General features: G+C 38.9%; 1 pseudogene across 1 annotated transcript; it reads left to right on the forward strand.

Annotated features, from left to right (window-relative positions):
• Window positions 1-2,051: 2,051 nt before the first annotated feature.
• LOC308433671 (preferentially expressed antigen in melanoma-like protein 7) lies at window positions 2,052-11,319 on the forward strand (annotated as a pseudogene). The gene is made up of 3 exons: window positions 2,052-2,121; window positions 3,493-3,637; window positions 10,053-11,319. The product of its transcript is annotated as a preferentially expressed antigen in melanoma-like protein 7 (transcript).
• The last annotated feature ends 2,799 nt before the right edge of the window (window positions 11,320-14,118 follow it).

The following is a 14,118-nucleotide window of genomic DNA, read 5'->3' on the forward strand; positions in this document are numbered from 1 at the left end:
AAGGACAGACACTCTTTAAAATAACAACTTTGATAAAACACTAGAGGCAGCTTCACATTTTGATTGAATTGAAAGAGAGCAATATATTTCATATATTCAATCCTGTGAATGAATTCTTTTGTCAGGAGTATTTCAGCATTAACCATTACCATTTACACTCATGTTTTTTTTTCTGCTGTGTGGCCAGTGTACCCACACAGTTGTTATTCATAGTATGCTTACTTTATTTATTAAGTTTTCCAGTTCTTTTTCCTTTCCTTTCCTTTCCTTTCCTTTCCTTTCCTTTCCTTTCCTTTCCTTTCCTTTCCTTTCCTTTCCTTTCCCTTCCTTTTCTTTCCTTTCCTTTTCTTTCCTTTCCTTTTCTTTCCTTTGCTTGCTTTCTTCTAAACCCCTGTGCTATCTCTGCTATCCCATGCCACATAGACTTGTGCCAGATAGCCAATCATTTGCAGTGGTCTCTTTTGCCACCCCACTTTTTTTTAACACACATGTACTCATGTGTACCCCAAGCCACACTACTTGCATTGTTCTGCAGAGCTTTGCATTCTCTTTATATCTTGGTCCATTAAATAGTGCAATGGCATTAAACTAATCTTAACTTTAAATGTGTATATTTGACAAACCTAAATTTAAACACATGGTGTATACATATGAATATATCCAGAATGGGTGGTTGATTTTGACTTTAAAGAGTTAATAGTGAAAGGAGAAACAGGATTCAAGAATAGATCTCTAGTTAAGCAATGAGCCATTGCCTTTCTCTATAAATATCCAATACTTGAATAATAGAAAATGAACAGCTCTCTCTAGATGCTGATGGTTCTAAGAGTGGGATCTTATTGATTGGTGTTTTAAAGAAAAGTTTCTTACACTTTCCAAAATTAGTTTAAATGTATGTGGGGCTGAGTCTGTGTGCCTGTTATTAGATTAGCTAGCAGATGGCATGGTTTGACTGGTGACATAGAGAGACCACAACATGTCCCTCTAAAGGTAGTTTATTGACATTATTTAGGTTAATGTTTTTAATGTATGAATATTTGTTACTACTAGAGAGGTAATGTTTACAAAAATCAATTGTGCCATTTTATTATGCAGTTGTAATAAAGTCTAGGTTTTTCACATGCCCATACAGTTTGAGTTAATCAGGCAGAGTTGACTTTTTAAAAGTGTTCCTATCTTCCTGCACTCCTTAATTGACTGAAACAAAAATGGATGTGGTCTTTTAAAAATATGGATGTCTAGGGAGCTTCATGCTTCTTTGGGACTTTTCTCCTTGGTGTACTAGAGACCTGCATATATGCTCAGCTAAGAATTCCTTCCTCCCTCCCTCCCTCCCTCCCTCCCTCCTTCCCTCCCTCCCTTCCTCCATTCTTTCCTTCCTTCCTTCCTTCCTTCCTTCCTTCCTTTTGTTCTTTCTTTCTTACATTAAAAGAAACTTTATTGGGAAGCTGTTCTAGGGTGAGTTCACTGGCCCTAAGGTCAAGTATCTAAAAATCTCTGCTAAGAGGTGAAGGAAGTGCTTGGCCAGCTTTCTTTGCTCCTTCCTACCAGCTTTGAGATCCATGTACATGTTTCAGGGATAGAAAATGAATACCATTTATCTAAATATTTTCATGAAGGTGTCAAAGAAAAATGATTTCTGGGCTGCCTTGGAATGTATTAGCCCTGTCTGTGTAATAAGTGTTAATTAGCTTGAAATAAAAAGAGATAAAAATGAAAGCCATCAAGTTTTGTATGCACCAAGATGCAAGCATTAAAAAGACCAATATCTGCACCAAAGAATATTAACATGACAATTCCTAGAAGGGTCATCTACAAGAGTCCAAGGGACTAGCCACAATGCTAAACTGAGGAACAGTCTCAGATCAACACAATCAATTATGAATCATGTATTAAGAATTAACTGGGAAGGTTGAGTATGCTGTAGAAACATTTCTTGCATTCTCCTACCTGTACTTTGTCTTCACAAGGCTGGGAATGAAAAGGAAGTCACAAGAAAGAGAGATCTCATAACGAGCCAGAACAAACAGCCTCACAGAGTACTGTAAGAGATGCAGGGAAGAGAGCAGGCTTTGTTTCCTGTCGGGGAAACACAAATTACTGTGGCTACTATAAAAACCAGTAAGGAGTTACCTCCGAAAGCTAAAAACAATACCAAATAATAGTCACCCTACTCTTGGATATATCTAAGGTTGAAGAAGCAGAGTGTCTATGGCATAGGCACATGATTAGCTTGTCAGTCCAGTCTTTCCTGGCAACTGGGCACCCAGGATAACTCATGCATGTCTGTTAGTTTGTAGTATTGCCTTTCCCTGCCTATTACTGCTCATATCATTCAGTAGGCCTGGACAAAGAGCCTCTGGAATTACCCAACAAAGCTGCCTATCTATCCAGAATTTCCACTGTTACTATGAACAGCTTACTTCTGTGGAAGGACACAAAACATCAAATCTTATGTAGAGGCATTAACAACAAAGTATTTGGACCTCTTTTTTTCAGACTCTAGATTATTTAAAAATAAAAAACAAAACAAGACAAGTCAAAACCCAAAACCAAAAAAATAAAATAAAAATAAATAGATGAATAAATAAATAAATAGCCCAAAAGGATCAAGTAGGAGGGAGGAGAATAAGGGGATAGCTAAAATTCAGGGCCATTTGGGGGGTAGTATGTAAACCTAATACAGTAGAAGCTTCCAATTAAATGATGTCACTAAATAATGGGGGAGACAGAACCTTAAAAGGACACCTCTAAATAACCCAAGCTGCTGCCAAGACTATAGGTTACTCTCCACAAACTGGCAACAATGCCCCATTGCTGAAGACAACACCTACATATCTAACTTAATATAGAGAAATAGAGTTGGTATCAACATAGAACCTTCTGCAAGCTAGTCTTTGGTACAGGAAGGTACTCAGCATGCTACCAAAGAAGAAATGTAAACACCAATCCATCTATAAAGCCTTTGAGCTATAATGGTGTCCTTCCTGCAAGATATACTAGTGCAATGGTGGCACCAAGCTGATGGAAATAACTAACTAATGTGTAATTTGACCTGCTCCACAAGATAGGAGTCATACCCAGCACTGCTTCAGTGACTTAAGAAACAGCGACTAGATAGCTTAGGGATCTAACCAAACACTACTGTTATAGTAAATTAACATAGATATAAAATGACTCCTAATGACATCTGCTATAGTCATAGATCAGTGCCTTGCTTGGTAATCATCAATGAAGCATCTTTCTGCAGCAGATAAGAATAAGTACAGAGAAACACAGTAAGACATCATGGAGAGAGACAGGGGGAGGAGGAAGGGAAAGGGGGAGGGGGAGAATGAGAGGGAGCAAGGGGGAGAGGGAGGGGAAAGAAGGAGAGGGAGGGAGAGGGAAAGGGAGGGAAGAAGGGAGAGAGGGAAGGAAAGGAAGAGGGAGAGGGATCTTAGAAACACTCAGTACTAAATGTAATCTCTCCACAATATTTCTCTCCTCAAGGATCAAGGAACCTTGTAGAAGAGGAGGCAGAAAAAGTGTTAGGGCCAGAGGAGATGAAAGACACCGAGCAATCAGGCCCTGTAAGTCAACAGGATTGTCCCGCACATTTACGCATGGACAATGAGGCAGAATGCACAGGGCTTATGTGAGTGTGTACAAGGTTGGGTTCTAGAGCTGAAAGGAGAAGTAGAAACATAACCCCATATCTAACCCAGAAGCTATCACTTTCAGATGACAATTTAGTTTTTTGCAAGGAAGTCTCACTGGGGAAACAAGCTATTCTTAATGGCAGACTGCATGCCTAGAAATAGATGGGCATCGGAAAACTGAGTCAATAGCATCTTTGCTACTTGTCTCACAGTGTTTTGTCAGAACTTTTAAAAGAAACTCCTTTCACGTTTTCATTTTATTTGAAGTAGAAGTTTCTTGTTTCCTTGAAGGCTCAGTTGTGTCATGTGATTTTTTTTTCCTGGAAAGTGTCTTATGAGAAGATGTTTTAGAGAAGCAGACATGTAAGAGGATGTTCTGCTGGAAACAGACATGCGGTGCTCTTCTGGAAGCTGTCTGGTGAAAGGGAGTGTGATTTTGCTAGAACAGACACTTGAGGGGACCCATGATATTAAAAAAGAGCATAACTCAACCAACCGACAGTGGACAATGCTGTTGCTTTGGTTCACCTTGCAACTCTTTGCTTGTTTTGTTTGTTGGGCTTTGCTGATGCTGGTCTTTGTAGTTGATACTCTAGTATTGGTTCCCCTTGCTTTCTTCTCTGATCTTCACTTGTTGTGACTTTGTAGAGAGGAATGTACCAAAGAACTTCTGGTGGTATTCCAGCTGTTTCATCAGACGTGTGCTAATCAGAACCTCATAGTTTCTTTGGGATTGAACAGCTGCTACTGATTTGTGTTTGGTGTTTGGCAAATAGATTGGACTGCTGCCATTGATTTATCTTTAGTGTATTACTAATGGATTGGACTGCTGACAACAAAGATTGAAATCATCACAAAGAACTATTTTTAAACAGGTCTACAAACCCCATTTTTTATTAAGTTGTATTTTCTCCTACCTCTGAACGATGGTGGACTAGAAGAGAGGTACAAGCACAAAAAAACCATAATTAAAATAGGTTAAAAAAAAAATCTAAGCCTTCTTTGGTCCAGCAAAGGCTTGTTTTGCCAGTGTAGGGGAACGCCAAGGCACTGAGGTGGGAGAGGGTGGTTGGGAGAGGGAGCACCTTCATGGAGGCAATGGGAGGGAGAAGGGAATAGGATTGGGGGAAAAGGATTGGGGGAATAGGATTGGCATCTAAAATGTAAATACAGAAAATAACCAATAAAAAAAGAAGGAAAAAAAAATCAAAGCCTATACATAGTCTCTCTCTTTCTCCCCCCACCCTTTCTTTTTCTCTTCTATATAGGTCATTTGCATATATATTGTGGCTTTCGGTTTCATGTTTTTAATAGGATTTCTGAGTGTGCAAAAAAGTGTCTCTGTATACATATCTGTTTCTTTTTAAATTCTTTTACATTTTTTCTCTTTTTTATTAGATATTTTATGTATTTACATTTCAAATGCTGTCTCTTTTCCTGGTTTCCCCTCCAGGTTTCCACCCTCTTCTCTCCCCACTCCCCTACTTCTATGAGGTTGCTCCCCCTCCCACCCACCCATCCACTCATACTGTCCTGGCATTCCCCTACACTGGGGAGTTGAGCCTTCACAGGACCAAGGACTTTTCCTCCTGTTGATGCCAGACAATGCCATCCTCTGCTACATATGCAGCTGGAGACATGGGTCCCTCCAAGTGTACTCTATGGTTGGTGGTTTAGTCCCTGGGAACTCTGAGGGTCTGGCTGGTTAATAATGTTGTTCTTCTTATGGTGTTGTAAACTTCTTCAGCTCCTTCAGTCCTTTCTTAACTCCTCCATTGGGGTCCATGTCTTGTGCCTTTTACTGGGATCGTTTTCTTTCCTTTGTTTTGTCCTATTCTGATGAGTTAGTTTTTGTTTTGATGGAACATTTTATAAAGGCAGCTTTATAGCCTCATTTTAAATGGTCTCCATATAACATTGTTTCCAGATCATAATAACAGGCTTCCTAATTTAGCTACATTGTAACTTTTTGACCAGAAATTAGGAACATGCCTTCAGATCTTTCTTCTATTACTTCCCACTGTCTATCTACTTCAAAGTCCGTCAGTTCTCTTAATTTTCAATGTGAAGAACTACACATAACATTTGGTAAATATTCTCACATTTCAGGACTTAACCATAATACATCTAGGCTAAATCCAGAAACTGACACATATAAATGAACCTAGAACACTTTACTGTAGGGATCTTAGCCCGTCATCTGGGCACACCATCATCCTTGGCTGTGTCTGTGTGGTAGGTGATTAACGACTATGTGTTTGCACGCATTTTCAGCCTTGTTGCTTTCTACTTTAGAATTAGAAACAAACAAAAAAGCTAAATGTAGAATTCAAGGACATTATGTCACTGTCTTATTGTTATTGTATTTGAGTCTTTGTCTCTTCACATCTTTTATTGTAATCCACTGGTGGCGAAAACTATTTGTTCCCATTGGGCAGATTTTTAGCTTTGATAAACGGGTCTCACTGATTACTTGATTTTCAAGGACACTTTGAATATACAATCAACGGTTGCTCTCAATATATGAGGTCAAATTTGGTTTGGAAAAATATTTCTGTTGAGAAATTGAGAGAACTCTCAGAAACTAGATGATGAATAGACATCATGACTTCACACGTAAATGACAGTTTACTTTCAAGTGCATTTCAAATGCTCTGAAGAATTTTAGATATCTTGAAAAAAAGTGAGAACTGTATCTTTTTTTTTTTTGTAAAGTGAACACTAATTAGGTAACAAGTAGTTATTCCCTACTTTAGCTGATATATACATTTGGCTATGTGCGCTATGCTCTATTAAACAAAGTGTATGCAAATACACATAGCTGTTTGAGGAAAAAGCAAAATAAGCCTGATTTATCTTGCATATAGATATTGGGGTTGATCTTACTAGAATAGAGAGGAAGGCAAAAAACACATCATGTACTGAATGTTAAATGTCTCCTGTATTGTCTGATCTTCACAATCCTACCAGTCAAGATTTATTACTAACCTTACTTTATGGTGTTTAACTAACTTGTTTAAAGCCATTGAGATGGCAAGCAGCCTAGCTGAGATTTGATGCCAGACATAATTCTGGCACCTATGGTACTGAGGACCATGCAGAAGAAATGAGAAATAGCTTTAGAACACATGGAATACAGCCCATTGGTTAGCACAGTCACCTGGGTAACCTCATTGTGGCGTGACCCCAAGGACCACATGTTCTGAGGACTTCATGCTGTTATGGAGTTCTGCTCTGCTTGCTACCCTCACATTCCTCTTAATCTAAAAATTACATGAAAACCGTAAGAGGGCTTCCAACATTTCTGGCACTCACAATAATAATGTTTGAACTTTTTCAGGCACTGCTGTTGGACCAGATTAGCGATTCAATCACCACCCTAGGAAAGAATTCAGAGACCTAGATAGTCAGCAATGACCACCATCCTTAGAAATCATTTGGAAAAATAAAATTTTTAGCAGAGCTAAGTTGAGATGTTTTTACTACTGGCTCTGATGTAGAAAATCTTAAGGAACAATCTGAAGTTCAGAAATGCTCACTCTTATTACTTATAGCAGGTGCCTTTCATGGTCAGGAAACAAGACCACTGGCAGCACTGGCTGACATGGTTCTCACTGAGGCTGGACTGGTGAGGATTGATTTCTTACACCCATTTTGCCCTTAACTTTCTGATATGATTTATGAAGAATTGCTGATGAATTTAAAATAGATATGACTGATTTTTATATAAAAGTTTAGATTTGTGATTCTTTTAAGACTCTTACAAGATTATTTTTAAAGATAAATAATAAAATAGTTACTCGTTTCTTTGTGATCACAATTTGCTCCTGCTAGTAAGAGAAACTGGCTGAGAAAACTGCCTTGCTTGCTTACATTTTGTTAATTGATAACAAGTTGCTTAGTTACAAATGTACGTGGGTTTTGGGGAATAATTTTTTTAAAATCTGAACTATGTACTGTTATTTCTTGTAAAGCAATGTAGAACACAGCTTTTCACAATCATTTACTAGAAGAAAACTAAAACATAATCACATTGTAATTTTATACTGCTTGAAAGATTTTGCTGGGATGTATAAGCTATGGAAGATATATAAGAAATAAAGTATGGGGATTGGAACATTGTTCCTTCCATCCATCAACTAAGTGCATGTGTATATATGTAAAGCTTATGTGGGTGTGTGTTGAAGCTTCTCCATCATCAGTTGTGTTTATATATGTATGTATGTATGAAATGCTTGAAGTCGGCTTGTTGGAGCTTTCTTTGCTCTAGCCATTCTATGTGTGAATGTATATGTGTCTGTCTGTAGTTCTGTATGTATGTATTAATATATGTATGTATGTATGTATGTATATATGTATGCAAGTATGTATATATTTGTGTGTCTGATGTTATTGGATTCTGCCTGTTCTTTCATCCACTGTGTGTGTGTGTGTGTGTGTGTGTGTGTGTGCTTGCATGTGTGAATTTCCTTCTCTTTCTTACCAGTCCCTAGGTTAGTTCAGAGTATTTTCCCTGGCCATAGGGAGTGCCAACCCTAGTAAATTAAGCTTTCTTCCTAAAGAAAAATGTCTATTGAGTAAATTCTTTGATCGCTGGCTGCCATTGGCAGCAGCCTCTGTAGATGTCTGGATTCAACCCCATCAGTGTCTCTAAGTACTGACTCCCAACAGCTGTTTACCTTAGTTTACCCACCACATGGATGACAAGCCATGGTCTTCCATTACTCAGTGTTGATCCTGACATTTTGAACATGATTTGGAACAAGAAAACTAAGTTTTCATCTCATTATATATAGGGGTCAATTATTCTCCACTTTGACTCCATATAAATCTATTCCAACAACATCCATCAGAAAATCTTGATAACTCTGGAAACAACTTCTTCTGTTCATGAGGTTACTTGGAGATCTAGGTCATCTGGGAGAGATATAACCAGTATCTTAGAGAGATTACAGCTCATTGCTCCTTTTTAACATAACTCTTCCGTAGGAATCAATATCATAGCTGCATGTTGTATACCGTATATATTTAGTTTTAATGACTTTAAAGGTATATTTTGCATGTAATAAGCCTCATATATTTAAGTTCTATGATGCAATAACTTTTGACGTATACTTGTTAACTATCATCAAAATTATTATAGATACTTCCAGCCATCTGTGTCAAATGTGGCACTGTTACTTGCTAGCATAAATTTGTTTGTTTTTTTTTTTTTCTAAAGTTCTGATAAGGGAACCACATAGTTTGTACTCCTTTATATCTGGCTTCTTCAGTCAGGACAATGATTTTGCTTCATCCATGTTGCACCAACTGTTCACCTATAACAGCAGTGTCTTTCCCCTTTGTTGCTGAATAGCATCCAGAACATGAGTATGACCCAATTCATTTGCCTATTTACCTCTTGATGTATGTTTTCAATTTTATATTATACTCAAAGCTACTACAATTTTTTATAGTTTTGCATCTGTTTATCATTTTATTTCACACCAACTTGTATGAGTATGCTACTAAAATAGTTAGGTCCAGCAACTGTCATAGTAACCTTTAAAAAACAAAATGTTGTATGTGCTATGCAGGCTCTGGCTCCTGGCCCTGCAGGCAGTGTCAGGGATAGGTTCCTTCTTGTGGCATAACTCTCTCACTGGACCAGTCATTGGTTGGCTACTTCCACAATTTCTGGGCCACCTTTACTTCAGGAAATCTTGTAGGTAGGACAAATTGTAGGTTAAAAGGTTTTGTGACTGGGCTTGTGTCTAAGTCCCTCCACTGGAAGTCTTGCCTGGTTACAGAAGGCTCCACATTTCTCATTTCTAGGAGACTTAGCTAGAATCACCCTCACAGATTCCTGGGAGTTTCTATTGCCTTGGATTTCTAGCTCATCTTAAAGATGCTCCTATTCTGGTTGTGTTTCCCAGTACTTTCTCCCTGGTCCCTTCTGTTACCATCCCCACCCAGCATCTGTGGTCAGTCCCTTTACCCCATCTACTTGCAATGTCTTTTCTGTTTCCCCTTCTCAGTGAGATTTATATGCCCATACCTCACCTCCCTTGAAACCTCCTTGTTCCTTAGCTTCTCTGGGTCTGTGCATTGTATCCATACAAAGGATAATTGTATGATTATCCTTTATTTTAATGCTAATATCCACTTATAAGTGAGTATATGATCCAATCAGATGGCAGAATTTGTTAGTGGACAAGAGGAAAAGGCCTATAAAGGTGTCATTGAAGCCAGAGAAGACACTCAGATCTCTGCAATCTACCATCTATGTCCTAATCAGCATCACTTCCCTAAAGATCCATCAGAATGAATACTCCAGAAGCTGGCTTCACAGAACCTGGTGAGGAATGAGTTATTGAATATATCTCTGTTCTGGAGTATCTGCCAAGGCAGTTCTTACCGCCTCTGATCAAGGAGGCTGACACTCAAAGCAAAGCACCTGGTGGAAGGTTGGCCTATCCTTGCCTTGCTCATTAATAACCCCAATTTGAAGACCTTCCAGGTTATACTGGATGGAGTAGACACATGGCTAAAAAGGAAGTATTTTTCAAGGGTGTGCATGCTTCAAGTGGTTGCCTTAAGGAATAAACACCATGTCTCCTCAGAAATGCAGGATGGAAGAGAGGGCAGAGACCACCTAGTAGAAACTATGCTTGAGGAGCCAGTAGTGGAGGGCCACTTAAGATACACAAGAAAGCAGCATCTCAGGGTGTTCAGTGACCTTTCCTTTATGTCTTCTCTGCATGAAGATAAACACTAAACACAGTTCTTGCAGGGGACAAAAGAGAGAAAGAATTTCTTGTATCTGTGCTGTGAGAATTTAGAGCAATAAAAGTGTCCAAGGTTAAGAAAGCGTCAAAATTTTACAGCCAGAATTTATCAAGGAGTTGGAAATGAATACAGTGGGGAATCTGTTCAAACTGGCAAAGTTTGTACCTCGCATTAGCAAGATGAGAATTTTTCAGGAACTCATGCTAGTACACATCTTTGGAATAAGTACTTACACACTCAATGGGGAGAGGAAAGCCACCAATATCATTTCTCCATTTTCCAAACTCAGATATCTCCAGCACCTCATTATCAATGATCTCTATTTTCTCACAGGCCACTTGAAAGAGTTGTTCAGGTGTCTGGAGGCCCCATTGCTGTCCCTCAATTTCACCCTGTACCAGTTCTCTCAGTCAGACTTGGAGTCATTTGCTCAGCATGGTACGGTTAAGCATCTGTGTTTGAGAGGTTCTACTTTAACTCACTTGAATGTCTTGCCTCTGAGGGTTTTCTTAGAGAGTGCTGCAGACACACCGCAGATTCTGGAATTAGAAGACTGTAGGATATATGACTTTCAATTCTGGAACCTTCTGCCTGCCCTGACCTAATGCCCCCAGCTCACTAATATCAATTTGTATATCAGTTACATCTTCATGGATGTTCTGATGGACTTTCTCCACCACACCATCAACCTGAGCCAGCTGACCACAGAATTGTAGATATTCCAATAGAGGTCTATGCATTGGGTTATATAAAAGTAGAGAAAAAATTTCAGTTTTGTGCTGAACTCATGGACAAACTCATGGCTGTAAGGCAGCCCAAGTCAATCTGCTTTGGTTCCTATACTTGTTATGACTGTGGTAGATGTTATATCTATGAAATGGAGGTGAGACTTTGTGAGTGCCATGTGTAACAACAGAAATATTCCTTCTGGGTACTAAGAAATTAATTCCGAGGGACTGGTCTCTCATCCAGAGGACCCAAAACATACGGTTTTGGACATTTCTCAATGTGATACAAAGAAAATGGTCCAAAATCCTCTAAAAGAACTTCTAGTCCCTAGGAACTGCATAATAGATTGCCTGAATCTAGCCACTCTGTTTCCTTGTGTCTATCTTACCAGGTATCAATAAAGAATGTGACCCTGTCCAAATATAAGTGATTATACACCATATTTGTCTTTCTGGGTCTAGGTTACCTCACTCAGGATTATCTTTTCTCTTCATGGAACCAGAGAAAAAGGCCATGGAAATGCATTTCTTCTATTTAAAAGTGATCTGTGTTTCTCTTGAGTGGTGGTATAGTTTGGGAAGACTGTGAAACTTTAAGGAGGTGGGGCTTTGAGTTTGCCAGCAAATTTCATAATTTCATTGTTTTTAAAATTTTTTTATTGGATATTCTATGTTTTTACATTTCACATATCCCTCCCCCTTCCCCTTGCTTTTATGAAGATGCTCCCACTTACAACCACCCACTCCCACCTGAACACCTTGGCATTCCCCTACACTTCAAAGAGGATCCTTCACCAAACCAAAGGCCTCTACTCCCATTGATGCCAGAGAATGCTATCCTCTGCTACATATGACACTAGAACCATGGGACTCTCCATGTGTGCTCATTGTTTGGTGTTTTAGTCCCTGGGAGTTCTAGGGGATTTTGTTGGTTGATATTGTTGCTCTTCCCATGGGGTTGCAAACCTTTCCAGCTCCTTCAGTCCTTTCTCTAGCTCCTCCATTGGGGTCCTCACGCTCAGTCTAATGTTTAGCTGCAAGCATCCTTGTCTGTATCAGTATGGCTCTGGCAGAGCCTCTGAGGAGGCATCCGTATCAGGCTCCTGTCACTATGCACATCTTGGTATCAGCAATAGTAACTAGGTTTGGTGGTTGCATATGGGATGGATCCCCAGGTGAGGCAGTCTCTGGATAAACTTTTCTTCAGTTCCTGCTCCACTTTTTATTCCATTATTTCCTCCCATGAGTGTTTTGTTCTCCCTTCCAAGAAGGACTGAAGCATCCACATTTTGATCTTCTTTTCTTTTGAGCTTCATAAGGTCTGTGATTTGTTTCTTGGGTATTCTGGAATTTTGGACTAGTTTCTGCTTATCAGTGAATGCTTAACATGTGTGCTCTTTTGTGTCTGGGTTGCCTCACACAGGATAATATTTTCTATTTCCATCCATTTACCTAGGAATTTCATGAAGTCATTGTTTTTATTAGCTGAGTGTAAATGTACCACATTCTCTGTATCCATTCATCTGTTGAAAGACATCTAGATTCTTTCCAGTTTCTGGCTATTGTAAATAAGGCTGCTATGAACATGGTAGAGCATGTGTCCCTATTATATGTTGGAGCATCTTTGGAGTATATGTCAGGAGTGGTATAGCTGAGTCCTTAGTTTGTACTATGTCCAATTTTCTGAGGAATCATCAGACTGATTTCAGAGTGGATGTACTAACTTACAACCCTGTTGACAGTGGAGGAGTGTTCCTCTTTCTACACATCCCCGCTAACATTTGCTGTCACTTGAGTTTTAATGTTAGCCAATCTGACTGGTGTGAGGTAGAATCTGAGGGTAGTTTTGATTTACATTTCCGTGATAACTAAAGATGTTAAACATTTCTTTAGGTGCTTCTGAGCCATTAAGTATTCCTCAGCTGAGAATTTTTTGTTTAGCTCCGTATCATATTTTTAATAGAATAATTTGATTCTTTGGAGTCTAATGTTCTGAGTTTTTTGCATTATTAGATATAAGCTGTCTATCCAAATATTGGATTGGTAAAGATCTTTTTCCAATCTGTTGGTTGCCATTTTGTTCATTTGACAGTGTCTTTAGCCTTACAGAAGCTTTGCAATTTCATGAAAATAAAAGAAAGCTCCAGGGTTTTGATTCCCATCTGTGTTCACATGTTTTGTGTAGACAGTGGTATCACTGAGGTGAGCATCAATTTAATGTTTTAAGTCCCCATCTAACATAGGGCACCCTTCTCTTCTGGCTCTTAACATTGCTCTGTCCCCTCTCCTGCAATGTTCCCTGAGCCTAGAATCAAAGTATTTCCATGGAAATACTTATCTCATTAATAGAATATCCACCCCCAAGTGGCCAGTGCTAAACACACGCACATATGGGTTACACTAAACGGGATCTACTTGTTTATTTTCTGTGTGTAACAATAATTACGGAAGTAGTCATGAACTTGAAAAAGGATAAGGGGTCATGGAAAGACTTGGATGAGAAGGTTGAAATGATATAAACACATCATATGTAAATTCATATGAAATCCTCAAATGTAAAACTCAAAACTAAAATCAAAAACGAATAAAAGTCCTACAACAAACAAGTATAATACAGATTGTGTGTGTGTGTGTGTGTGTGTGTGTGTGTGTGTGTGTGTGTGTGTGTGTATGTGTTGGTATGCTGATGACTTACTTAGGAGCAAAGTTGACTGCATAATGTTTTACAAACAATGTTTTCTGATAAATATGCTTTGAAAACTCTATAGTCAGAGATTCTTGGTTACTTTGATAAGCATATTAAAGTGCTTGACAGAAAATAGCTTGTGAGGTGATGAACCTTGATGTCCCTGCTGTGAGAAGCTAAAAATCAGCACTTTTCAGCACTCACTTCAGGGGGCCCAATTGTTTCAGTCATAAAATGTACAGGACTCTGTAGTGAAGCAATGCAACTCTGGAGCCAGCTCCCATGCCTGCTGTTC

The sequence above is a fragment of the Micromys minutus genome (genome assembly GCF_963924665.1).
Source record: "Micromys minutus genome assembly, chromosome: 20".
NCBI classification, from domain to species: Eukaryota; Metazoa; Chordata; class Mammalia; order Rodentia; family Muridae; genus Micromys; species Micromys minutus.